The sequence below is a fragment of the Bubalus kerabau genome, chromosome 2 (assembly GCF_029407905.1).
Source record: "Bubalus kerabau isolate K-KA32 ecotype Philippines breed swamp buffalo chromosome 2, PCC_UOA_SB_1v2, whole genome shotgun sequence".
Classification (NCBI taxonomy): domain Eukaryota; kingdom Metazoa; phylum Chordata; class Mammalia; order Artiodactyla; family Bovidae; genus Bubalus; species Bubalus kerabau.
The window spans coordinates 166314150-166341408 of NC_073625.1; the positions used below are offsets into that span (position 1 = coordinate 166314150).

The following is a 27259-nucleotide window of genomic DNA, read 5'->3' on the forward strand; positions in this document are numbered from 1 at the left end:
AAACATCATACATCTAGTCTTCTGGCTCACTCACTGTCTAGTTTTTGCAATTAGTACCAGTGGTGAATCATTTGTCTTATCGTTTATGCTTTTTTTTCCACTGAAAAATATTAAGAAGCAATGAAATATCCGATTTGTTTTTTGTCCACAGTTTTGCATTCTCCTTGTCATTGTTTATTTGACTGCACATTATTTCACCATTTCTAGAATGATTCAGTATTAGCTTTTGCCAGGTGATGGAGGACTAAAATGCATCCTGAATACTGGAGTGGGTTGCCGTTTCCTTCTCCAGGGGATCTTCCCATCTCAGGGATCGAACCTGGGTCTCCCGCATTGCAGGCAGACACTATAACCTCTGAGCCACCATGGAAGCCCAAAAATGCATTCCAGATTTAATCAATTATAATTGCACCTGAAACGGTCTTCTCTTCCTGAAACTTCCCTAGTATCCTCCCCCAACAACAACAACAACAACAAAATAGCACAACCTTGTAATTTTTTTAAACTTGAATCTAAAGCAAGTCATTTCAGAATGGTCTTTAAAAACAGTGTTAGTGTTATGACCTTTTATGCTAGGGTAACTTTATTTACGTCTGCAAATGCCACCAATGGCTCCTACCTTAACGAGCGATTGACTGTGAAGATCTATATTCACCAGATGGGGATGTTGCATCAGGAAAGAGCACAAGGATTTTTCTACTACTCAGGAAATACAGAGGGCAAAACCATCTGTGTTTTCAAGATAGGACATGAAATAAGAGATGCTTTAAAAAATGTGAAAATATTTCGTTTTGGTGCTGAAGTAGATTATCTACATTAGGTAAATATTTGAAAGTTGGAAAATTAATTTATTGGTATTTTTTCTTTGTGTCTTGCTAGCAAAAATTGTTTTGCTATCAACTGCTCTTTCCCATCCTGGTAAAGCATTTCTGAATATCTAAGGAAAATAAGGTGTAGTGGACTTTTTCTTTAATTTCCTTGAGATGGAGCTGTAGCTGTAGGTCAATTCTATTTCACCATTTCACAATTGGTTTTAATTCCATTTTAATTTCCTTGTTTTTAGAAAAAAATTACTATATTCTTAAGATCTCCACATGGAGAGCTATTCAAAAATATGATTAGTAACTATTGATACATTTTTGTTTTTTCATTTTAACTATGATTCTTTTACTGCATTTTTAAAGAAAAATAGATGAGATTGACAAATTAAGTTTTATTTGTTTGGTCATTAACATTTCAAATGTGTATTAATTAAATTGTATAACATGCTTTATTGTGTATACCTCTGAAGTGAACTGTGAATATTTCAGGCTGCAGAAAAGCACATTTTCAGGAGAACTTCACTTTGAGGAATTCTCTGAGATAATAGCTTAAAATACCTAAGAATGAGAACACACACACATAAAACAGCAAATTTTCACTTATTTTTTCTCCCTATTTTGTTTCAAGTGAGAAAAAGAAAAATTATTAAAGGATACAAGGTTTATTCAGAAATTGCTTATCAGGCACAAATGAGCTATAAATATTATGAGGTCTCATTCTGTAGTTCAAGTCAGGAAACAAGAAATTCTTCATCTCTGACTATAATGCCTTGTGTTTTAGGTTACTTTGTCATATCTCTACACTTACCATGAGTGGATCAGGGAAATAAAAATTGTGCCAATAAGATAATAACAAGAACAGGAAGAGGAGTGTCGAGACCAGTTCGACAAGCAGGGTTTCTGAAAGCGAGATACCGCAAGAGAATGAGAACACAAGAATTCAGAGAAAGGCAAGGATCGGGGGACCAACACCGCTCCAAGGTGAAGGTGCCGAAACTGAATCCAAGCCAGCTTTATTATACTCTCAGCCATGAGTGAAAGAATATGCGGGGAGTTAAGCTATAACTCATGTGGCCTTCAGGGCCAAAGAACAAAGTGATCATTAACCACTGAGTAATTAGGAAACAGTAATCAATAACATTTCATGCAAAGATGGGCTCGACAAAGGACAGAAATGGTATGGACCTAAAGGAAGCAGAAGATATTAAGAAGATATGGCAAGAATACACAGAAGAACTGTACAAAAAAGAGCTTCACAACCCAGATAATCACGATGGTATGATCACTGACCTAGAGCCAGACATCCTGGAATGTGAAGTCAAGTGGGCCTTAGAAAGCATCACTACTAACAAAGCTAGTGGAGGTGATGGAATTCCAGTTGAGCTACCTCCCATGTATCTAAGGCAGTTACTTCAAGGAATTCTGAAACCCAGCTTCCACAAATACATCCACTATGATTATCACACATTTTCTATCTTGATCATTTCTCCTGTTGTGGCTCCCACTTAGCCATATTTAATTTAAAATTAAATATTATTTGGAGAATAAAATACTAACATAATGAGACCATTTTCTTAAATTTATTTTTATTGATCTATATATATATATATATTATATGCTACAGATATACAATATCAGATCAGATCAGTCCCTCAGTCATGTCCGACTCTTTGCGACCCCATGAATCGCAGCATGCCAGGCCTCCCTGTCCATCACCAACTCCTGGAGTTCACTCAGACTCACGTCCATCGAGTCAGTGATGCCATCCAGCCATCTCATCCTCTGTCGTCCCCTTCTCCTCCTGCCCCCAATCCCTCCCAGCATCAGAGTCTTTTCCAGTGAGTCAACTCCTCGCATGAGGTGGCCAAAGTACTGGAGTTTCAGCTTTGGCATCATTCCTTCCAAAGAAATCCCAGGGCTCATCTCCTTCAGAATGGACTGGTTGGATCTCCTGGCAGTCCAGGGGACTCTCAATAGTCTTCTCCAACACCACAGTTCAAAAGCATCAATTCTTCCGGTGCTCAGCCTTCTTCACAGTCCAACTCTCACATCCATACATGACCACAGGAAAAACCATAGCCTTGACTAGATGAACCTTTGTTGGCAAAGTAATGTCTCTTCTTTTGAATATGCTATCTAGGTTGGTCATAACTTTCCTTCCAAGGAGTAAGCGTCTTTTAATTTCATGGCTGCAGTCACCATCTGTAGTGATTTTGGAGCCCCCAAAAATAAAGTCTGACACTGTTTCCACTGTTTCCCCATCTATTTCCCATGAAGTGGTGGGACCGGATGCCATGATCTTCGTTTTCTGAATGTTGAGCTTTAAGCCAACTTTCTCACTCTCCACTTTCACTTTCATCAAGAGGCTTTTGAGTTCCTCTTCACTTTCTGCCATAAGGGTGGTGTCATCTGCATATCTGAGGTTATTGATATTTCTCCCTGCAATCTTGATTCCAGCTTGTGTTTCTTCCAGTCCAGCGTTTCTCATGATGTACTCTGCATATCAGTTAAATAAACAGGGTGACAATATACAGCCTTGACAAACTCCTTTTCCTATTTGGAACCAGTCTGTTGTTCCATGTCCAGTTCTAACTGTTGCTTCCTGACCTGCATACAAATTTCTCAAGAGGCAGGTCAGGTGGTCTGGTATTCCCAAATCTTGAAGAATTTTCCACAGTTTATTGTGATCCACACAGTCAAAGTCTTTGACATAGTCAATAAAACAGAAATAGATGTTTTTTTGGAACTCTCTTGCTTTTTCTATGTTCCAGCAGATGTTGGCAATTATATACAATATAGTGATTCATAATTTTTAGAGGTTATATTCCAGTTATAGTTATTTAAAATATTGGCTATATTACCCATGTTCTACAATATATCTTTTTAGCTTATTTTATACCTGATAATTTGTATCTCTTAATTCACTATCCTTTCACTACCCCTCCCCCACCCCCTCTGGTAACAACTAGATCAGTGATATCATATGGTATTTGTCTTTCTTTGACTTACTTTACTTAACATAATGCCCTCCAAGTACATGCATGCTGCTGCAGATGGAAAAATTGCATTCATTTTTATGGCTGAGTAGTATTTTATCGTGTGTGTGTTTGTGTGTGTGTGTGTGTGTGTGTATACAACATTTTTTTTCACCTGTTGATGGAACTTAGGTTAGATTATTATTAACAATAGCAATAGCTAACATTTACTGAGTGCCTGCTGTGTGCCCCCACACACTATTTAGTCCAGTCTACATAAAGGACTTAGCACAGTGAAGTATTAATGAAGTATTAGTATTATCATTAGGGCTTCCCTTGTGGGTCAGCTGGTAAAGAATCTGCCTGCAATGCTGGAGACCTGGGTTTGATCCTTGGGTTGAGAAGATCCCCTGGAGGAGGGAAAGGCTACCCACTCCAGTATTCTGGCCTGAAGAATTCCATGGACTATATAGTCCATGGGGTAGCAAAAATTCAGACATGACTGATTGAATTTTACTTTCAATTTCAGTATTATCATTTCTAATTTTCCCAATTTCCATGCAAGATATATATTATTATCCCCATTTTCCAGATGAGAAGCTTGAGGCTCAGAGCAAGTAAGTAGATTAAGTAATTATTAGCAATTTGTACTACATAATGGTTAATCTTTATAACTATCTCTCAAGGTAGGTAATATTCTTACTTTGTTATTAAAAATGCTGTGATTCAAAAAAGATAACCTGAGTGAAGGCTCAGGATTAGACTCACTCCATCCCACCTCATGCAAATTCCATATGTTCTGTGAGCAGTCTACTCACTAGGTTTTTTCTTGTCCATGAGTTACTGAGACGTAACTTTATATGAGTAGTAAGGAGTATGTATTTTTTTTTTTTTTTTGGATGACAAGGTGGCAGGGAAGGATTGGAGGATAACTTCCTATTAACACTAGTAGTGATCAATCTGTAGCAATATTCAGGAGGGCTTAATATGTGGCAGCTACAAGGCTAAATGTGTCACGCAGATTACTAATTTAATTTTCAGAATAATGCTATGATGTAAATACTGCTATTGTCCTCACTTATGAAAAGGGGACACTGACGCTTATTTGACTTAAGTAGTCAGTAATCCAAGTAAGGGACTGGAAGCAGATAAGATGCTCTCTGTTATTTAGCATTTTCTTGAGAACCTTATTGGTGCATATTCTTCAATCCTAGAGTCTGAGGGGGCTGTAAAACTAGTTTATAATCTAAGGTGGTTGGAACTCCAGCAGAACATATTAATTTTTTTTCGAAATTTATTAAAATATATTGCATGAAGGATCTTGTGGAGCTTAATTTAGCAGAAGGTCAAAAGTTGAATTAGAGTGAGTAAAGATTGTGGGGAAGCATTAGGTAGAAAGAAATTGCGGTGGCTCAGGCATATGCTGATGATATTTCAGTCATAAGCCCTTCAGGCTTGGAAGGGGTGTTGGCAGGAAAGTTTTTTTTACATGAAATGTTGATTCTCTTCAAAACAGAAGACTGTGCACATGTAATGTGAACCCAAACTACTGCTTTGAAATGCCTCTAAAGTAAAAGCAGTTACTTTATAATCACAACAAAACAACGGTACATCACACCACAGAATTGATCCAAATGATGAAGTAATTTTCAAAAAACAGCACAACTAAAGCTTGGCTTGGAAACATTTTCTGATGTGAATGAATAATTGTTTCAAATTTCTTCTTTCTGACTTTTCACTTTTCATTTGCTGACTGAGCATTTTCTATGTGGCATGGACTAGAGTTTTCTATCATAAGATAATAATATGTTTGAAACAATCCCAACTAATGAAAGACATGAAAAAGGAAAATGTAGTTTTCCAAAATCCTTAGAATAGCCCCATTTTTTCCCATTTCAGAATAGGTACATTCTTATATTGCACCTGTCTTCTCAGAAATTATGTGTAGCCATGTTTCTGTATATAAAACATATTGTACAGTCATGCTTCTTAAAAAAATCCTGTGGTGGATCCTTTGCTGTTAATTAATCTCTCTTAGTAGAATCTCTTGTCAATCTTGAATCTCTCAATCGATCAGTCTTCCTTGGTGTATCACCTATATTGTTATTTATTCAAACAACTTATAAAATGAGTCCTTCTTTATATAGATGACTTCTTTATATGAGTCCTTCTTTATATAAAGTTACAAAATAACAATAAACTTGAGAAAAATTTACAGGAAATAAGATGGTTATTTTCTAATCCAGATGAACACATTTGAACTATTTAAGTATCAGTAATCATTGAGTTCAGATCAGTTCAGTTGCTCAGTCATGTCCAACTCTTTGCAACCCCATGAACTGCAGCACGGCAGGCCTCCCTGCCCATCACCGACTTCCAGAGTTTACCCAGACTCATGTCCATTGAGTCAGTGATGCCATCCAACCATCTCATCCTCTGGCATCCCCTTCTCCTCCTGCCCTCAATCTTTCCTAGCATCAGGGTCTTTTCAAATGAGTCAGCTCTTCCCATCAGGCCAAAGTATTAGAGTTTCAGCTTCAACATCAGTCCTTCCAATGAACACTCAGGACTGATCTCCTTTAGGATAAACTGGTTGGAACTGCTTGCAGTCCAAGGGACTCTCAAAAGTCTTCTCCAACACCACAGTTCAAAAGCATCAATTCTTTGATGCGTGACTTTCTTTATAGTCCATCTCTCACATCAGTACATGACTACTGGAAAAACTATAGCCTTGACTAGATAGACTTCTGTTGGCAAAGTAGTGTCTCTGCTTTTTAATATGCTGTCTAGGTTGGTCATGACTTTCCTTCCAAGGAGGAAGCAGCTTTTAATTTCATGGCTGCAGTCACCATCTGTAGTGATTTTGGAGCCCCCAATAATAAAGTCTGACACTGTTTCCACTGTTTCCTCATCTATTTCCCATGAAGTGATGGGACTGGATGCCATGATCTTAGTTTTCTGAATGTTGAGCTTAAAGCCAACTTTTTCTCTCTCCTCTTTCACTTTCATCAAGAGTCTCTTTAATTCTTCACTTTCTGCCATAAGGGTGGTGTCATCTGCATTTGTGAGGTTACTGATATTTCTCCCAGCAATCTGGATTCCAGCTGGTGCTTCCTCCAGGCCAGTGTTTCTCATGATGTACTCTGCATATAAGTTAAATAAGCAGGGTGACAATATACAGCCTTGATGTACTCCTTTTCTTATTTGGAACCAGTCTGTTGGTCCATGTCCAGTTCTAACTGTTGCTTCCTGACCTGCATACAGATTTCACAAGACGTAGGTTGGGTGGTATGGTATTCCCATCTCTTTCAGGATTTTCCACAGTTTATTGTGATCCACACAGTCAAAGGCTTTGGCATAGTCAATAAAGCAGAAATAGATGTTTTTCTGGAACTTTCTTGCTTTTTTGATGATCCAGTGGATGTTGGCAATTTGATCTCTGGTTCCTCTGTCTTTTCTAAATCCAGCTTGAACATTTGGCAGTTCACGGTTCACATATTTCTGAAGACTGGCTTGGAGAGTTTTGAGCAGCACTTTACTAGCGTGTGAGATGAGTGCAATTGTGCAGTAGTTTGAGCATTCTTTGGCATTGCCTTTCTGTGGGATTGGAATGAAAACTGACATTTTCCAGTCCTGTGGCCACTACTGAGTTTTCCAAATTTGCTGACATATTGAGTGCTACACTTTCACAGCATCATCTTTTAGGATTTGAAATAGCTCAACTGGAATTCTATCACCTCCTCTAGCTTTGTTTGTAGTGATGCTTCCTAAGGCCCACTTGACTTCACAATCCAGGATATCTGGCTCTAGGTGAGTGATCACACCATTGTGACTATCTGGGTCATGAAGATCTTTTTTGTACAGTTTTTCTGTGTATTCTTGCCATCTCTTCTTAATATCTTCTGCTTCTGTTAGGTCCATACCATTTCTGTCCTTTATTGAGCCCATCTTTGCATGAAATGTTCCCTTCATATCTCTAATTTTCTTGAAGAGATCTCTAGTCTTTTCCATTATATTGTTTTCCTCTATTTCTTTTCACTGATCTCTGAGGAAGGCTTTCTTATCTCTCCTTGCTATTCTTTGGAACTCTGCATTCAGATGTTTATATCTTTCCTTTTCTCCTTTGCTTTTCACTTCTCTTCTTTTCCACAGCTATTTGTAAGGCCTCCTCAGACAGCCATTTTGCTTTTTTGCATTTCTTTTTCTTGGGGATGGTCTTGATCCCTGTCTCCTGGACAATGTCATGAACCTTTGTCCATAGTTCATGAGGCACTCTGTCTATCAGATCTAGTCCCTTAAATCTATTTCTCACTTCCACTGTATAAGAGATTTGATTTAGGTCATATCTTAATGGCTTAGTGTTTTCCCCCACTTCTTTAAGTCTGAATTTTGCAGTAAGGAGTTCATCATCTGAGCCACAGTCAGCTCCCAGTCTTGTTTTTGCTGACTGTATAGATCTTCTCCATCTTTGGCTGAAAATAATATAATCAATCTGATTTTGGTGTTGGCTATCTGATGATGTCCATGTGTCGAGTCTTCTCTTATGTTGCTGGAAGAGAGTGTTTGCTATGACCAGTGTGTTCTCTTGGCAAAGCTCTGTCCTGCTTCACTCTGTACTCCAAGGCCAAATTTGCCTGTTACTCCAGGTGTTTCTTGACCTCCTACTTTTCCATTCCAGTCCCCTATAATGAAAAAGGTACCTTTTGGGGTGTTAGTTCCAAAAGGTCTTGTAGGTCTTCAGTAATCATTAATGTATGTTTAAGGCATATTTTATCCCGCAGTCAGTCAGTCAGTTCAGTCACTCAGTCGTGTCTGACTCTTTCCAACCCCATATACTGCAGCACACCAGGCTTCCCTGTCCATCCCCAACTCCCAGAGTTTACTCAAACTCATCTCCATTGAGTTGGTGATGCCATCCAACCATCTCATCCTCTGTCATCCCCTTCTCTTCCCACCTTCAATCTTTCCCAGCATCAGGGCCTTTTCAAATGAGTCAGCTCTTTGCACCAAGTGGCCAAAGTATTGGAGTTTCAGCTCCAGCATCATTCCTTCCAATGGACACCCAGGACTGATCTCCTTTAGGAAAGACTGGTTAGATCTCCTTGCAGTCCAAGGGACTCTCAAGAGTCTTCTCTAACACCACAGTTCAAAAGCATCAATTCTTCTGCTCTCAGCTTTCTTTATAGTTCAAGTCTCACATCCACACATGACTACTGGAAAAACCATAGCCTTGACTAGACGGACCCTTGTTGGCAAAGTAATGTCTCTGCTTTTTATTATACTGTCTAGGTTTGTCATAACTTTCCTGCCAAGGAGTAAGTGTCTTTTAATTTCATGGCTGCAGTCACCATCTTCAGTGATTTTGGAGCCCCCAAAATAAAGTCAGCCACTGTTTTCACTGTTTAGAATCAAGCCCCATTCCCGCCAGAGACACTCAGAGGGCTCAAGCAAACCTTGTGTGCACCAGGCCCCAAGGATCCCACAGAGACTGAGACAGAATGGTGTTTGAGCATGTCCTGTGGAGGTACAGGTCAGCAGTGGACTGCCACAGGGACCGGGGCTCTGTGTGCAGCAGACTTGGGTATGGCATAAGCCCTCTTGGAGGAGGTCACCATTAACCCCACCACAGTGCTGCCAGAAGTTACACAGGACTGGGAAATAGACTCTTGGAGAGAACCTTGTGCACCAGGCTTCAGGAGAAAGGAGCAGTGTCCCCACAAGAGACTGACCCAGACTTGCCTGTTAGTGTCCAAGAATCTCCAGCAGAGAGGTGGGTCAGTGGCCTGCTGCAGGGTTGGGGGCACTGAGTGTGGCAGTGCATGCATGGGACCTTTTGAAGGAGGTCACCATTATCTCCATTCCCTCCACCATAGTTTGGCCACAGGTAAATAGCAGGGAGGGAACACAGCTCCTCCCATCAATAGAAAATTGGATTAAAGATTCATGGCCCCACCCATCAGAACAAGACCCAGTTTCCCTCTCAGTCAGTCTCTCTCATCAGAAGCTTCCATAAGCCTCTTATCTGTCTCAATCAGAGGGCAGACAGACTGAAAACCACAATTACAGGAAACTAACCAACATGCACCACAGCCTTGTCTAACTCAGTGAAACTATGAGCTGTGTAGGGCCACCCAAGATGGATGGGTCATAGTGGAGAGTTCTGACAAAATGTGGTCCACTGGAGAAGGGAATGGCAAACCACTTCAGTATTCTTGCCTTGAGAATCCCATGAAGAGTATGAAAGGCAAAAAGATAGGATACTGAAAGATGAACTGCCCAGGTTGGTAGGTGAGCAATCTGCTACTGGATATCAGTGGAGAAATAACTCTAGAAAGAATGAAGAGATGGAGCCAAAGCAAAAGCAATACCCAGTTGTGGATGTGACTGGTGATGGAAGCAAGGTCCGATGCTGTAAAGAACAATATTGCTTAGGAACCTGGAATGTTAGGTCCATGAATCAAGGCAAATTGGAAGTGGTCAGGCATGAGACGGCAAGAGTGAACATCGACATTTTAGGAATCAGCAAACTAAAATGGACTGGAATGGGTGAATTTAACTCAGATTATCCCACAGAGAATGTACAAAATCTCATTTCTCAGCTCTTTTTCAATCAATTGCACTTGTTGTGATATAGGAAACATAAAACAATCTGAAAAAAGTGATACAATGAGTTAAATTTGATTCACAAAATCTGATGCTTTCTTGAAAAACTGTCTATGTCCTTTCATGTCTCTCTTTTGCTCACAGTTGAAATGATGAGGCATAAATGACCACAGAAAGCTATAAAATTATCTAGCATGAAAACTAAAGCAGAGACTCAAATGAGGAGGTAAGAAAATCAGGTTGTGTTTAATCACCAGATATGTGTGTATTTGCACACAATGATGGAGCCACACTCTTTGGTTACAGACATGTCACCCTGTTGTAGGATGTGGTTTTAGTGATAATTGCTTATTTAATTGTAACAACAAGCCAACTCTTTCTCAGGTAGCAAATAAAAGCCAGAAAATTCTACCATGTCACAGCTATTTAACACTTTGAGAAAGACCTTAAATATGCAAATTTCACATATCAAACAATAGCTTTATGTAAAGTTCTAATCTCTCTAATGTTTGTGAATGCACATTTTAGTTGAATGATCAAATATGGACCAGCCAGATAAAATAGCAAACATAAGAACAAAATATTGCACAATGCAAACTCTGATTGCTTGTTTCTTATCTCTATTTTAATTTTTGTTATTGTATTTATGTTCAAATATTAATACCACATACTGTTTTTAGAACACAGAAATAAAGCATAAACCATTAATGCCATTGCTATGGCCAGAAGACTGGCTAATATTTAAATTAAAAAAAAGACCCAGCAAATAAGATAACTACTTTCTTGTTTACACAAATATTATAAATTGAGTTTTACATTAATTAAAAGGTTTATAATTAATTGCAGTCATTATTAACTGGAATTATATACAGTCTTTCAGTTTCAGTTTAGTCACTCAGTCGTGTCCGACTCTTTGCCACTCCATAAATCACAGCATGCCAGGCCTCCCTGTCCATCACCAACTCCCGGAGTTCACTGAGACTCACATCCATCGAGTCAGTGATGCCATCCAGCCATCTCATCCTCTGACATCCCCTTCTCCTCCTGCCCCCAATCCCTCCCAGCATCAGAGTCTTTTCCAATGAGTCAGCTCTTCGCATGAGGTGGCCAAAGTACTGGAGTTTCAGCTTTAGCATCATTCCTTCCAAAGAAATCTCAGGGCTGATCTCCTTCAGAATGGACTGGTTGGATCTCCTGGCAGTCCAAGGGACTCTCAAGAGTCTTCTCCAACACCACAGTTCAAAAGCATCAATTCTTCGGCGCTCAGCCTTCTTCACAGTCCAACTCTCACATCCATACATGACCACAGGAAAAACCATAGCCTTGACTAGACGAACCTTTGTTGGCAAAGTAATGTCTCTGCTTTTGAACATGCTATCTAGGTTGGTCATAACTTTCCTTCCAAGGAGTAAGCGTCTTTTAATTTCATGGCTGCAGTCACCATCTGTAGTGATTTTGGAGCCCCCCAAAATAAAGTCTGACACTCTTTCCACTGTTTCCCCATCTATTTCCCATGAAGCGATGGGACCAGATGCCATGATCTTCGTTTTCTGAATGTTGAGCTTTAAGCCAACTTTCTCACTCTCCACTTTCACTTTCATCAAGAGGCTTTTCAGTTCCTCTTCACTTTCTGCCATAAGGGTGGTGTCATCTGCATATCTGAGGTTATTTTTATTTCTCCCTGCAATCTTGATTCCAGCTTGTGTTTCTTCCAGTCCAGCGTTTCTCATGATGTACTCTGCATATAAGTTAAATAAACAGGGTGACAATATACAGCCTTGATGAACTCCTTTTCCTATTTGGAACCAGTCTGTTGTTCCATGTCCAGTTCTAACTATTGCTTCCTGACCTGCGTACAAATTTCTCAAGAGCCAGGTCAGGTGGTCTGGTATTCCCATCTCTTTCAGATTTTTCCACAGTTTCTTGTGATCTACACAGTCAAAGGCTTTGGCATAGTCAATAAAGCAGAAATAGATGTTTTTCTGGAACTCTCTTGCTTTTTCCATGATCCAGCAGATGTTGGCAATTTGATCTCTGGTTCCCCTGCCTTTTCTAAAACCAGCTTGGACATCAGGAAGTTCATGGTTCACATATTGCTGAAGCCTGGCTTGGAGAATTTTGAGCATTACTTTACTAGAGTGTGAGATGAGTGCAATTGTGCGGTAGTTTGAGCCTTCTTTGGCATTGCCTTTCTTTGGGATTGGAATGAAAACTGACCTTTTCCAGTCCTGTGGCCACTGCCGAGTTTTCCAAATGTGGAATATTTGGAAATCTGGCATATTGAGTGCAGCACTTTCACAGCATCATCTTTCAGGATTTGGAATAGCTCAACTGAAATTCCATCACCTCCACTAGCTTTGTTCGTAGTGATGCTTTCTAAGGCCCACTTGCCTTCACATTCCAGGATGTCTGGCTCTAGGTCAGTGATCACACCATCGTGATTATCTGGGTCATGAAGCTCTTTTTTGTACAGTTCTTCTGTGTATTCTTGCCATCTCTTCTTAATATCTTCTGCTTCTGTTAGGTCCATACCATTTCTGTCCCTTATTGAGCCCATCGTTGCATGAAATGTTCCTTTGGTATCTCTGATTTTCTTGAAGAGATCTCTAGTCTTTCCCATTCTGTTGTCTTCCTCTATTTCTTTGCATTGATCGCTGAAGAAGACTTTCTTATCTCTTCTTGCTATTCTTTGGAACTCTGCATTCAGATGTTTATATCTTTCCTTTTCTTCTTTGCTTTTCACTTCTCTTCTTTTCATAGCTATTTGTAAGGCCTCCCCAGACAGCCATTTTGCTTTTTTGCATTTCTTTTCCATGGGGATGGTCTTGATCCCTGTCTCCTGCACAATGTCACAAACCTCATTCCAAAGCAAAAAGGATACCCAGCTGTGGATGTGACTGGTGATAGAAGCAAGGTCCGATGCTGTAAAGAGCAATATTGCATAGGAACCTGGAATGTCAGGTCCATGAATCAAGGCAAATTGGAAGTGGTCAAACAAGAGATGGCAAGAGTGAATGTCGACATTCTAGGAATCAGCGAACTGAAATGGACTGGAATGGGTGAATTTAACTCAGATGACCATTATATCTACTACTGTGGGCAGGAATCCCTCAGAAGAAATGGAGTAGCCATCATGTTCAACAAAAGAGTCTGAAATGCAGTACTTGGCTGCAATCTCAAAAACAACAGAATGATCTCTGTTCGTTTCCAAGGCAAACCATTCAATATCACAGTAATCCAAATCTATGCCCCAACAGGTAACACTGAAGAAGCTGAAGTTGAACGGTTCTATGAAGACCTACAAGACCTTTTAGAACTAACACCCAAAAAAGATGTCCTTTTCATTATAGGGGACTGGAATGCAAAAGTAGGAAGTCAAGAAACACCTGGAGTAACAGGCAAATTTGGCCTTGGAGTACGGAATGAAGCAGGGCAAAGGCTAATAGAGTTTTACCAAGAAAATACACTGGTCATAGCAAACACCCTCTTCCAACAACACAAGAGAAGACTCTATACATGGACATCACCAGATGGTCAACACCAAAATTGGATTGATTATATTCTTTGCAACCAAAGATAGAGAAGCTCTATACAGTCAGCAAAAACAAGACCAGGAGCTGACTGTGGCTCAGACCATGAACTCCTTATTACCAAATTCAGACTGAAATTGAAGAAAGTGGGGAAAACCACTAGACCATTCAGGTATGACCTAAATCAAATCCCTTATGATTATACAGTGGAAGTGAGAAATAGATTTAAGGGCCTGGATCTGATAAATAGAGTACCTGATGAACTATGGAATGAGGTTCGTGACATTACAGTCTTTACCTTCCCCCAAATAATGACTTTTCAAAAACACAGTTGAACTTTGCATTTTACTCATATCAGGAATTTGAAATCTAATAGTACAATCTAAGGTCTGATATCTTTAATAAATCTATGTCATTTATCTTAAACTTCTGCTGCTGCTGCTAAGTCGCTTCGCTCATCCGACTCTGTGTGACCCCAGAGATGGCAGCCCACCAGGCTCCCCCATCCCTGGGATTCTCTAGGCAAGAACACTGGAGTGGGTTGCCATTTCCTTCTCCAATGCATGAAAGTGAAAAGTGAAAGTGAAATCGCTCAGTCGTGTCCGACTCTTAGCGACCCCATGGAATGCACCCCACCAGGCTCCTCTGTCCATGGGATTTTCCAGGCAAGAGTACTGGAGTGGGATACCATTGCCTTCTCCGAAATCATTTCTAACCCTAATCATTTACATAATTGTTGAACATGAATTACTTTTACTCTTATTGATACAATTTTTATTATTGATATTGGTCGTTAGTTGATTTTTAGCCAAAATTCAGCCACAAGAGTTACAATGTCAGTGTAAGTGTAGAGTTGTTTCTAAGAGATTTAATGGGAAGATGATTATTGAGGTGGGCTTTAGAGGAATTAAACCAGATCAAAAAAGAGTATGAAAGAATGTTGAGAAAATCACATAGAATTAGCAACCATGTTTAGGAGAAAATGTTTCTCCTGGAGATACTCTTGGGTTTGTGTTGACTAACAACAAAGTTAGTTGTTGGAAAGTTTGTAATATGACCTACCTCAAATGACTGAATTGGAGAGTTACAGAAAGAAAAGTATGACCCAGCGATAGTTGGAATAGAGAAGGAAAATTAGGATGAAAACATCTTAAAAAATTCCTTCTCAGTCCCAACTTGCCAGTTTTGTCCGCATAGCCTCTAATGTAAGTTTCCATCCTGCTTGGAAGTGATAAATCTACCAAAAAGATATTAAGTATTGCCAAAAATGGAGCTAGAGAAATAATAACAAGGGGTCAGCGCAGAGGAGAAGGGATGGTGGGGATACAGCATGGGCAGCCAGTCCCCCAGCTGAGACTGATCACAAAGCTGCTTAACTTGATACAGGTCCCTTCTACCCTCAGTCACTTAGTGTCTAACTTTGTTAAGTGAATGTGGTACACTAAAACATTTCTAAGGTTGTTCTCAGTTATGGTTTTGACCAAGTTTGGAGTTTACAGGAAATTTTTGAAACACATGGCAGAGAGGGTTCTTTTATTTTTCTCAAGTAGAGTGAGAATTTTCTCTGCCCTCATCCTGCTGACGAGTGCCAGATGAACTGGCAGAAGAGACATGACTGTACATTCATGAAGTTTGGACTTCTGGGAGACATCAGTTATGACCCATGACACATAAACAAAGCTGATTTGTTTACACTATAAAAAATAAGACTTAATAAAAGCTATAGTAATTAAGCCAGTGTTACCAGAGGGGAAGGAGGGACGAATATCAATAGGACAGAAGAGAGAATCCAGAAATGGACTCACACCATGTGGTTATGTGAATTATGATAAAGTTGACACAAATAAATCAGTGGAAGTATGTCCTTTTCAATAAACTGTGTGGGTTAATTGGAAGTACCTGTGGGGGAAAAATGTGGATCTTCAGTTTTAACTCATTCCAAACACAAAAACCGATTTTGTATGGATTATAGACGTAAAAGATAAAACAGGCTTCCCTGGTGGTTCAGATGGTAAAGTGCTCCTTGCAATGTAGGAGACTTGGGTTCCATCCCTGGGTCGGGGAGATTCCTGGAGAGGGCATGGGAACCCACTCCAGTATTCTTGCCTGGAGAATTCCACGGACAAAAGGAGCCTGGCAGGCTACAGTCCATGGGGTCACTAAGAGTCAAACAGGACTGAGTTACTAACACACACACACACAGAGGCAACTCTTTTGAAAATGGGAAAGAGGTTTTATAAGCACCACCAAAAGATCACATCCAGCTGTAAACTAAATACATGAAAGAGATGGTACCTCAATTTTCTTAGACATTAGTGGAATGCAAATAAAACTATAATGTAACACCACTATGGACCCACTAGTATTTTCTGTCAAAATAAAGAAAGCAGAAAAAGTTAAGGATGTGGAAAAACTGGAACTTTCTTTAAATGCTATCAGTTCTACTCCTAGATATTTATCTAAAAGAAATACAAACACTTGATCACCAGGCAAATTTCAGAATTTTCATAGCAGCAGCATTTGTAATAATACCAAAGTAGAAATGGTCCATCAATGATGTAACAAATGAACAAATTTTGGTATATTAATTCACTGTAATACTATACTGCAGTAAAAAAGGGGAACAAAGCTATCATTACACACAAAATGTGAATGAATTTCACAAGCATAATGCCAAGTTTTAAGAAGTTCAATGTGTGATGCTATGCTTACAAGTTCAAAAATAGGAAAAAAATTCCATTGGCTAATATATGGGGAGAGAAGATGATGATGGGGTAGTAAGAGGGACAGAAGGAGGTCTTCTGGTGAATCTATTATTGTTTTGCTTTTGGTTTTGTGAGTCTGTTTAACTTGTAATATTTAAATAGCTGTATAATGATAATAAGTTTCCCAGGTGGTGCTAGTGGTAAAGAACCTACCTGCCAATGCAGGAGACGTGAGAGATGCAGGTTCGATACCTGGGTTGGGAAGATCCCCTGGAGGAGGGCATGGCAACCCATTCCAGAATTCTTGCCTGGAGAATCCCATGGAGGAGGAGCCTGATGGGCTACAATCTATAGGGTCACACAGAATAGGACACGACTAAAGCAGCTTAGCACGCAGGCATAATGATGATAGTTGCAGCGCTTTTCTGCTTGTACCTCATGCATCAGAAGAAAATGTTTTCTGAAGGAAAAATTACAGAGTATGGTGAAATTTACACTTTTAAAACCGTGGTCAAGATGTAGTGTGGAAGAGAGATGTGGGTGACAAAAGCCATGAGAGAAAGAGGTTATGAGACTATTGCTAGGACAGAGACAAGAGTAGTTTCAGGGGAGACACTTGAAGGAGGGAGACAAAGAGAAGCGGATTAATTCAAAGGTAAAATGATGAAACAGAATTGGAAGAACCTGATGATGGTTGTAATAGGGAAGAAAACAAAATACAAGTAGTGTGCATATTCAGTTCAGTTCAGTTCAGTTTTGCGACCCCATGGACTGCAGCATGCCAGGCCTCCCTGTCCATCACCAACTCCTGGAGTTTACCCAAACTCATGTCCATTGAGTAGGTGATACCATCCAACCATATCATTCTCTGACGTCCCCTTCTCCTCCCATCTTCAATCTTTCCCAACATCAGGATCTTTTCAAATGAGTCAGTTCTTCGCATCATGTGGCCAAAGTACTGGAGTTTCAGCTTCAACATCAGTCCTTCAAATGAACACCCAGAACTGATCTCTTTTAGGATGGACTGGTTGGATCTCCTTGCAGTCCAAGAGACTCTCAAGAGTCTTCTCCAACACCACAGTTCAAAAGCATCAATTCTTTGGCACTCGACTTTCTTTATAGTCCAATTCTCACATACATAGATAACTACTTGAAAAACCATAACTTTAACTAGATGGACCTTTGTTGGCAAGATAATGTCTCTGCTTTTTAATATGCTATTTAGGTTGGTCATAGCTTTTCTTCCAAAGAGCAAGCGTCTTTTAATTTCATGGCTGCAGTCACCATCGGCAGTGATTCTGGAGCCCCAAAATATAAAGTCTGACACTGTTTCCACTGTTTCCCCATCTATTTCTGATGAAGTGGTGGGTCTGGAGGCCATGATCTTCATTTTCTGAATGTTGAGCTTTAAGCCAACTTTTTCACTCTCCACTTTCACTTTCATCAAGAGGCTCTTTAGTTCTTCTTCTCTTTCTGCCATAAGGGTAGTGTCATCTGCATAGCTGAGGTTATTGATATTTCTCCTGGCAATCTTGATTCCAGCTTGTGCTTCTTCCAGTCCAGCGTTTCTCATGATGTACTCTGCATATAAATTAAATAAGCAAGATGACAGTATACAGCCTTGACATACTCCTTTCACAATTTGGAACCAGTCTGTTGTTCCATGTCCAGTTTTAACTGTTGCTTCCTGACCTGCATACAGATTTCTCAAGAGGCAGGTTAGGTGGTCTGGTATTCCCTTCTCTTTTAGAATTTTCCACAGTTTTCTATGATCCACACAGTCAAAGGCTTTGACATAGTCAATAAAGCAGAAATAGATGTTTTTCTGGAACTCTCCTGCTTTTTTGATGATCCAGTGGATGTTGGCAATTTGATCTCTGGTTCTTCTGCCTTTTCTGAATCCAGCTTGAACTTCTGGAAGTTCATGGTTCACGTACTGTTGAAGCCTCACTTGGAGAATTTTGAATATTACTTTACTAGTGTGTGAGATGAGTGCAATAGTGCAGTAGTTTGAGCATTCTTTGGCATTGCCTTTCTTTGAGATTGGAATGAAAACTGACTTTTCCAGTCCTGTGGCCAGTGCTGAGTTTTCCAAATTTGTTGGCATATTGGGTGCAGCACTTTTGCATCATCATCTTTTAGGATTTGAAATAATTCATCTGGAATTCCATCACCTCCACTAAGAAACTCCAGTCATCAAGGTATATGTATGAAGCCATTGAAAGGATATGGATTCCTAAAACTGTGTGGGAGAGAAGGAGGTGCTTCATAGAAGGCAGAACTTGAGTTGATACAAGTAAGTGCTTTTCAGAGGAAGTATCTGCATGCTGACTTTGCCTTCCTTTTTGCTTAACTTTCATCCCTGTTGTATATATAGCACATTCCCTAGCTTTTATTCATCTCCCTTGATTAGTCTTTTTTGGTCTCACATATGGTTCTTCTTTGTGCGTTTGTGCTAAGTCGCTTTAATCATGTCCAGTCTTTGAATAGATCAGTATGCAAATCTGATTCTACCAAACATGTACTTAAAATTCTTCAAAGGTTTCTGATTGATTTTAGGTTGAAGATCAGAGTCCTAAACAAGGTCTCCTCCATCTGGCTTCTCCCTGCCTTGTCCACTCTTCCTCCATAAAAGCATCATTCATTTTGACTTCCTGTCTCATGACTTTTGTACTTGCTGCACCTGCCATCCAATCCTGATGCACCCAGATACCCACAAGTTCTCCTGCTTTCTCACTGCTCATCCTTTAGATTTCAGTCAGCTCTCAGTTCCTTAGGGTAACCTACTTGATTCTTCAGAACATCCCACATCCTTCATGTACCCTTCCTTTCAAACCCCATCACAGTATAGCTCACATTTTTCTGTTTGTTTATTGGATAATGTCTGTGTCCCTAAATTGCAATTTTCATGAGGACCAGAGAGTGTCTTCACATGCCACTGTACTGCAATTACTGAGAGCTTAGAATGCTTTACATTCAAAAATTATCAATGAATGAAAGAGTCATTTGGGGAAAGCAGACTCCATAATAAATGGCACAAAGAAATAAAAGGATGTCATTAGCTCACTGCACCCCAAGGATGTCAGGCAAAATAAGGAAAAAAAAAACTCATTTAGGAAATAAGACATTAAAATCAGCCTCCTATGACTTTGCATAGGTTGCCTTTGACACCCAGGGCAGTGCTATCCCACCTATTATGGTGTTCAAAAATGTCATTAATTGACTTCTGGGAAATAGATACCAACTCATGGCTCAGAATACTTCGTACTCAAATTAAACAACAGAAAAGTCATAGATCTTAATAATATTTACCTTTTAGAACATTGCCTGACTTATAATAACTATATGGAAAAAATTTCAATGTCATCAACATGGGGACTAAGGGACCTAAAAAAGCTGCTTCTGAGACTTTTTCACACTCTGGACACTTAGCAGAAAGCTGAGTGGTGATAACAGCTTAATAGATTGGGCAGCAACACAAGAAACCAGCACAGGCGGTCTGTATTAAGATCTGCTTTGGGGGTGCCAAGGGTTTTTTCTTTTTTGAAATGTGAGCTCTAAAATAATTTGGTTTTTTGCCTCTCACCACTGTTCTCACTCCACACTTGCCGTTTTACATATGATTATTGAGTTGACCCAAAGGACTTTTAGGTTGGGAGGTGCAAGGTCAGTGTCCCTGCCACCTTCCAATCTCCGTCTGTACCTACCTCAGACGTGTCTTTGTACGTTCCCTGCTGGACACTGCACCTTTCCGTAATTATAAATGTCTGTTTTCAGTCACTTCAAAGCTTTCCCAGCACTGGGAGTCCTCCTTCAAAGCCTCTGCATTGCTGAGGAACTTCTGTCATTGACAGGAGGTCCTGCTTTGAAGTTTTTCATGCCATTTATTGATTTCCCCCTTTAAAGATGTTCAGATTAGAAAATGCTTCACCCCCTTTGAAAATGTGCATATTTTCATGATGGCGAAGGGTTAATCCTTTGAAGATATTTACATTTTATAGCAATGTCCTTATATGAAGAAATTCGACATCAGATATGCCACATGCTTAATGGTGCTTTCCTTTTCTCTGCTGGATCCTTCAAGATCAAGATCCTTCCAGTTTAGTGTGTTGTTGGTTTTTATATTATGCTTTTGTTCCTTGTTTTTTAATGCAATGTCAAAGGAACTCAATCAGTGTTCTAAAATGAAAGAGTTTGCCTAATTTGGAAATGGCTTTTATTCTAGTTGTTTATATAATTCTGCATAAAGTTGAGACACTTTAAATGCTTGGGAGTGTTTACAGAATTTTCATGATCTCATGACCATCTGCAGTGTCCTAATATTATACTTAACGTCCAACAAAGCAGCTTTGAGAATGAGCACTATATTGGTTATAATAGGCATATTTCATACATTCTTTTCATGTTTACTTGCTCAAGCCTCAGTTTCCTAACCTCTTAAAGAGATTAATAGGGTGCCATAAGGATTAAATTTTTAAATTGCAGTCAAGGATTACCTCATGCAAGTAAGTTAGCTATACCAATGGCAATTAAATGGTCAAATTCAATTAATTTAACACTGGACAAGAGCCTATTTAACAAAGAGATATTAGCTTCAGAACTGTTCCTACTGATCAGAAGTATACTACTTTCTCCTACACTAGCTGATTTCAGCAATTTTGTCATTTGGAATTTCTGTCATTTAGCTTAAGACTTGGATTACAGTTAGAATAAAGTACTATTGGGAGAGGTAATATTTTGAGTCCCCAGTGTATATGAAGATTCTGAAAGCATATTATGGTGATGTAAAGAGATGAGAAAAAGAGGAAATCGTGCTCACGAGTAGAAAAGGAGATATGGAAATTGTAAGATGATGGAAGAAAGAAAAGAACTTCAAATGTGAACTGTCACACAATTCTTTCAAAGATAAAAAATAAAATGAGCATGTAAACACACACACTACCCATGAACCTAATTTGCAACCAAATGTAATGAGTTGTAGTATAATGCACTGAATTACAGGTGCTAAATCTAGAATCTTCCCTCCACACACACAAAAGGAAAATAAATATAATGGGGATGAATTTTGATACCTAGTGGGCTTGTAAACTCATATTAAATGTAGTCCAGTTGTTAACCAGGAATCACATATGACCTCTCTGTGTATAATAAAAATAAAGTTGTGCTATTTAATTTCTGTGTTTGGCATAATAAGATTGTAATCATTATGCCAGGGAAACATTTTCATTTTCCTGGGTGTGAGTGATTAACTTTCATTTCTCTAGCACTCTAAATGTATTGTTTCATTCAGTAATTTAATCATTCATTTATTTAATATTTATACAGTGTCATGGAAGTACAAATGGCCAATAAACATATGAAAAGATACTCAGCTTTACTATTCATGAGAACAGAGTAGGTGTAGACAACAATGAGGTACATATTTTATCCACGGGGCACATAATAATATTGAGTGTTATTGGGGTGGGGAGGGATTAGTATTCTTATATAGTTCTGATGGAAGTATAATTCAATATAAATTTTGGGAAGATAATTAGTAAATACCTATAAAAATATAAATGCATATATCCTTTAATACAGAAATTTTCCCTCTTGGCTCAATTATGGAGAGACATTGTATTAATAGAAAAAAAAACTTTTTATAAAGAGGAAGAAACCAACACAACATTGTAAAACAATTTTCCTCCAATTAAAAAATAAATTTAAAAAATAACAGGAGAGAGGGAATAACAGAAAGAAGAGAAAAATATTTAAATACCCACCAATAGAGAGGATGGTTTAAATGAACTATAGATAACCCATTTCATACAATATTACCCAGAAATTAAGTAAGAAAGCAGAAATTGCATATATATGCCCTGACACGGAAAGATTTTTCAACTATGTGGAAAAGGAGGAAAGCAAGTTGTAGAATAATGTGTAATGAGTGACATCAGTCAAAAACTGTACAAAGTATATATTTTTAACATATTCTTATGTGTGTGTAAAAGCTGATAACACTGCTTATTTCTATTACTGTTCTGCACTTAGAGTGTTAATCAAAATGAGCTCTTTATTGATTAAACATTACATGAAGAACATATATTTTCACTGAGTAATTAAAAATAAATAAGACAATTAAGTATGTATGCATTTAATAAATTATCCTCTAAACAAGTTACTATATTAGATTTAATTCCAAATATGCAAATATTGAACTTGTCTGTTAGTCATTAAATGCATATTTAATTTTGTGCTAGTTCTCCATTTGTCAAAAAAGTGCTGCTTGTTATTAATTTTTCGGGAGCACAAAAGGGATATATCTTTATTGAGCATATCCAAATTGCCCAGATTACTGTCCCAGAGTTGCCTTGGATACAGGCATCTGCCTTGTCATACATAATCAGTGGGCACAGTCAAGAAGTGTTTAAAAGAAAAAAAACCCCTGTGTGTCTTTCTACTCATCCAATCTCCCAACTCCCTCTAACGCCAGGGTCTATGGTGCCAGGGCCTTAGAGGAAAAGGAAGGTTTGTAAGATGAATTTCTTTGGCACATCTTTGTAGATTATCTTCCAAATTCTTCTCCATTTCCTCAAAGGAAAATATCAGAAAAGAGAACAATAAGTGTTCTGAGTGTTATGTGTAACATCAAAATGTTTGGGTTTTCAAAGACTGTTCATGTCAAAGAGTCCCCTTCCCTGTACCTCAATCTTTCTATAAGAAAAAATATTTATTTCCTACTCTTAAAAGAAACTCAAGACCTGACATTACAGTTTCACTAAAGAATCAGAACCCCTGAAGTTCAAGTTGATTTTGAACATAGAACAATGCATTTTGACATATTGATTCTCTTCTGTAGTCTTGTAACTATAAAAACCCAAACTTTATATACGTGTATATATATCTTTTGCTCATGAAAGAACAGACTAACTCCTGAAGTAAATTATTGTAACACATTTGGCCTTTGCATTTATTACACAACACACATGTTTTTTCATTAAGATATGATTTCCTTCAAAACTGATTTTTGACATCCATAAATCTGTCTTTGAATTTTAATTAATTTCTAAAAGCTGAGTGTTGGCTGGTACTGCTGACCTAGTTAACTGATACCTAGACCTTTTATTTGAAGTGTAAACACAAATTTCATCTGGCTTTTCCTGGATTGTGGTCATTTTATCTTTATCTTTATCAATTATTATTTTATAATAATTATTTTATTATCTTATTACACCTTTTATCTTATTATTTTCTTTTTAGTGAACACTGTCAAAGAAGGCAGTTCTTTCTCCAAGTTATGGATGCACACTATTTTCCAATGAATACACAGCAGACTTTATTGAGCTCACTATATAATTATCCATTGTTTCATAGAATTATTTGATTCTGAAAAAAATAAAATATGGTGTTCTAAGGAAAAACCCAGAGTAGTCATGGCTATTTATTATCAACTATGAGCATAAAAACAATACGAGTGAATTAAATTGTCCAAAATAAAAGGTTTCATTAATATTCAGGGAAAAGTGTTTGAAAATCTGCCAATATATTTTTTTAGCTACTAATAACATGCCTAAGATTTTCATTTCTATAAAATTGCACACATGTGAGTTCATCTTTCTCTCTTAAAACTGAAAGTGACGTTATAATTGTTAAACAGAGTGTGCTACCCAGTAAGCACTGGTTATTTGCCTTTAGTTTTGCCCATGAAATAATGAAAAGAATTTTTCTTTACATGTTACACTTTCCAAAGCTTGTTGAGCCCTCTGAAGTCCAAAACTTAAAACAAGATAAAATAAACAAAACCAAAAAATGACACAATCAGTTCTTATCCCATGAATGAATATAGAGTGTGTAGACTCTGTCAGCTGCTGTCATCACTCACTGATGAATGTTATAGGGTCTTTGTTCATTATTACCCTCAAAGATAATCACAGTCGTGTGGGGTCCCCCAGTAGCCTGACACTTGTGGGAGTTCCATGCAGTAAGCACAGGGTCCCAGGAGCATCGGAGACACAGGCAGCCTTCCTAGACTTGGAACGAGTGAGCCCAAAAGAACAGAAGATTTTCTAGAGGCAGGAACATTTAAACTGAATCTGTAAAGATCAGCAGGAGTTAGCCATCTGAGGGGAACGAAGAATAAAAGAAATGATGCTATAAATAAACTAAAATCTAAGACAACATGGCATTTTAGTAGAACCTCAAAGGTCTCAGCATGAATGGTACAAAAATCATGGAAGTGTAGGTCTGGGACTAGAAAATTGGACAAAAACCAAATGCCAAGTCATGGTGGGCAGAGAGTACTTGGGGCCCTACTGAGCAAACTGGCCTGGACATAGTGGAGAGGTGTTCAATGACTTCAATCATGCATGAGATTTAGTCAGACACATGGTTTAGAAAGCCACCTTGTGGGACTTCCCTGGTGGTCCAATGGTTAAGAACCTGCTTGCCAATACAGAGTACACAAGCTTGATCCCTGTTCCAGGAGAATTCCACTTGCCAGGGAGCAACTAAACTTGTGTGCAGCAACTGCTGAGCCTGCATTCTGCAACTACTGAAGCCCATGAGCCTAGAGCCATGTGCTGCAATGAGAGAAGCCTCCACAGTGAGAAGTCTGAGAACCGCAACGAAGAGCAGTCCCTGCTTACTGCAACCAGATAAAGCCCGCATGCAGCACCGAAGACCCAGCACAACCATACATAAGCAAATAAATAAATAGGAAACTATCTTGTCATCTGGAAGAAGTCAATTCTTTCAACTGCTCAGTGAAAAGTTATATGGAGTTCTGCTTTATGCCATACTCTCTGTCACAAACCAGTTCCAGCCCAGCAAATGTTATTGGCCTTAATCTTATGTCCAGAAACTGAGAAGTTCTATGCCCACCATTTCCACATTGGTCAAAATCACCATGATCCTATCTAAGGATTATGCAATTATATCCTAACTGGACTCTCCACTTTTTCCCTTGTTCTTTTCTATTCTAATTGCTACAGGAACCAGAACAATTCTATTAAAACCTATTAGACCATGTCATCCCTCTGTTAAAAATGTTCCAAAGACTCCATTTTTCATAGAATATAAACCCAAAGCCTTACAATTGCTTTTAAAAGATTTACACCATTTTCCTCATTGCCTCTCTGGGTAGTCTTTTATTATGTTCCCCATCACTCAGTCTACTCTGGCCACTTGCCTCATAGTCCTTACACTGGACATTGCTTCTTTCTTAGACTTTCATCCTCAAATCTGCACTTGATTTTCATTCATTATACCTAAAGTTTTTGTTCAAACATTACTGTCTTTGTAGGAAGAGTCCTTAGCACACTGTTTAAAATCACAAAACTATGTTGTTAAAGTTTAAAAAGTCAGTTAAAGGACCCCTTGTTTTAACTCCAACATACAAAGAGTTTAGCAGTCATTCCTCCCAGCCTGACAATAAGAAAAAGCTGAACAAATTCAGTTCAGTCATTCAGTAGTGTCCTACTCTTTGTGATCCCATGGACTGCAACACTCTAGGCCTCCCTGTCCATCACTAACTCCTGAAGCCTATTTCCATTCAAACTCATGTCCATTGCATCAGTGATGTCATCTAACCATCTTAGCCTCTGTCGTCTCCTCATCCCACCTTCAATCTTTCCCAGCATCAGAGTCTTTTCAAATGAGTTAGTTCTTCATATCAGATGGCCAAATTATTGGAGTTTCAGCTTCAACATCAGTCCTTCCAATGGGCACTCAGGACTGATCTCCTTTAGGATGGACTGGTTGGATCTCCTTGCAGTCTGATGGACTCTCAAGAGTCTTCTCCAACACCACAGATCAAAAGCATCAATTCTTCAGCACTCAGCTTTCTTTATAGTCCAACTCTCACATCCACACATGACTACCATAGCTTTGACAAGATGGACCTTTGTCAGCAATGTCTCTGCTTTTTAATATGCTGCGTAGGTTAATCATAGCTTTTCTTCCAAGGAGCAAGCATCTTTTAATTTCATGGCTGTGGTCACCATCCACAGTGATTTTGGTTCCCTCCAAAAAATAAAGGCTGTCACTCTTTCCACTGTTTACAATCTATTTGCCATGAAGTGATGGGACTGGATGCATGCCATGATCTCAGTTTTCTGAATGTTGAGATTTAAGCCAGCTTTTTCACTCTCCTCTTTCACTTTCATCAAGAGACTCTTTAGTTCTTTTTTGCTTTCTGCCATAAGGGTGGTGTCATCTGCATATCTGAGGTTATTGATATTTCTCCCGGGCAATCTCAATTCCATCTTGTAATTCATCCAGCCTGGCATTTCACATGATGTACTCTGCATATAAGTTAAATAAGCAGGGTGACAATATACAGCCTTGACATACTCCTTTCCCAATTTGGAACCAGTCTATTGTTCCATGTCCAATTCTAACTGTTGCTTCTTGACCTGCATACAGATTTCTTAGGAGGCGGGTCAGGTGGTCTGCTATTCCCATCTCTTTCATAATTTTCCAGTTTGCTGTGATCCACACAGTCAAAGGCTTTGGAGTAGTTAATAAAGCAGTAGATGTTTTTCTGGAACTCGCTTTCTTTTTTGATGATCCAACAGATGCTGGTAATTTGATCTCTGATTCCTTTGCCTTTTCTAAATCCAGCTTGAACATCTGGAAGTTCACAGTTC

At 38.8% G+C, this 27259-nt stretch overlaps 1 pseudogene; it reads left to right on the forward strand.

The window, feature by feature from the left end:
* Positions 1-1745: 1745 nt before the first annotated feature.
* On the forward strand, positions 1746-14093 carry LOC129644513 (craniofacial development protein 2-like; annotated as a pseudogene).
* The last annotated feature ends 13166 nt before the right edge of the window (positions 14094-27259 follow it).